Source organism: Psammomys obesus, unplaced genomic scaffold (genome assembly GCF_907164565.1).
Source record: "Psammomys obesus unplaced genomic scaffold, mPsaObe1.curated_primary_1811, whole genome shotgun sequence".
NCBI classification, from domain to species: Eukaryota; Metazoa; Chordata; class Mammalia; order Rodentia; family Muridae; genus Psammomys; species Psammomys obesus.
In genome coordinates, this window is record NW_026585894.1 from 16,800,155 (window position 1) to 16,801,594 (window position 1,440).

The window sequence follows — 1,440 nt, forward strand, 5'->3', positions numbered from 1 at the left end:
ACACACACACACACACACACACACACACACACACACACACACACACAGACACACAGACACACACACACATACTTCAGATGGGCATGTTGGATATCCTGTTTAGTGTTTAATGTCAACTTGATACACCCTGGAATTACTTGAGTGTAGGAAGCCTCAACTGAAGAACTGCCTCATTATATTTGGTCTGTGGCCATGGCTGAGGAACTGTCTTAGTTGATGATTGATGTGGGATGGATCATGGTGAGTTTGAGGCCAGCCTGATCTTCAAAGTGAGTTCAGGATAGCCAAGGCTACACAGAGAAAACCTATTTCAAACAAAACAAAACAAAACAAAACAAAACAAAACAAAACAAAACAGCAACAAAGAACTCCACCCAGGAGGGCTCAGAACTTAGGAAATGGCCTTGGGCTGCTATCTGCCCACACACCTGGCAGTGCCACCCAGGCAGGGAAGGAACACTTCACTTCAGTCCAACCAACCAACTGACCCAGGGTGGGTACTCCTTGCCCATTGTGGAGGCTGAGGATCACACCACACACCACACTTGGGGACTGGACTCCTGCCTCCCAAAGCCAGCAGGAAGAAGGACCCAGGGGCAAGTAATAGGCCAGATGAGTTGGGGACATTCAGGCAGCTGCTTGGTGGGCAGGCAGGTAGGTGGGCATGCAGACTGGGGAAGGAGTCTTTGGAGCTTGGCAGTAGCAGGGGTTTATTGCAGGGACATCTCCAGGGCTGACCCTGGCCCCAGCTCTAGAGTTGCTGATGGAAATGCTGCAACAGGCCTGGGTCCCTCCTTTACAGTTTTCCCTGGGCCACTCCCTGCCTTCCCCTACCCATTTCCGGAGCATTGGGCAGGGTTCTTGTGGGTGGCTGAGGAGCCTCACTTTAGCCTCCCTGGGCACCTCAGAGGCATAGGCCCTGCAAATGGGACAGGTGTGGTTGACCTTCAATTACTTGTCAACGCATTTGGCATGGAACTTCTGGTTGCAGGGGAGGATTTAGAGCAGCTGCTACACCTCAAAGTCACTGAAGGAAACCACTCAGACTGGTGGCTATCAGGGTTAAAGCAGTATGATGGCAGTTGTTCTAGGTCTGCTTTTCTGAGGCACCCCAACCACTGAGCCAGGTTCAGGAGAGCCTCACAATTCTCCATCTCCATGGCATCCACTTCCAGATCAAGACTGATAGTGAGGCCCACGGTGGTTGGTGACATTGGCAGCGTCGAAAGGAATTAGGAGCCAAGTATGGTGGCACATGCCTTTAATACCAGCACTTGGGTAGGTAGAGGCAGGCAGATCTCAGTGAGTTTGAGACCAGCCTGGTCTACAAAGCAAGTCCAGGACAGCCAAGGCTATTATACAGAAAAACCCTGTAAAGAGAAAAGAAAAAAGAAAAGGAAAGGAAAGGAAAGGAAAGGAAAGGAAAGGAAAGGAAAGGAA

At 50.4% G+C, this 1,440-nt stretch overlaps 1 pseudogene; it reads right to left on the bottom strand.

Annotated features, from left to right (window-relative positions):
• Window positions 1-627: 627 nt before the first annotated feature.
• Window positions 628-1,440, bottom strand: part of LOC129670945 (RING finger protein 44-like) — a 2,051-nt pseudogene continuing 1,238 nt past the window's right edge.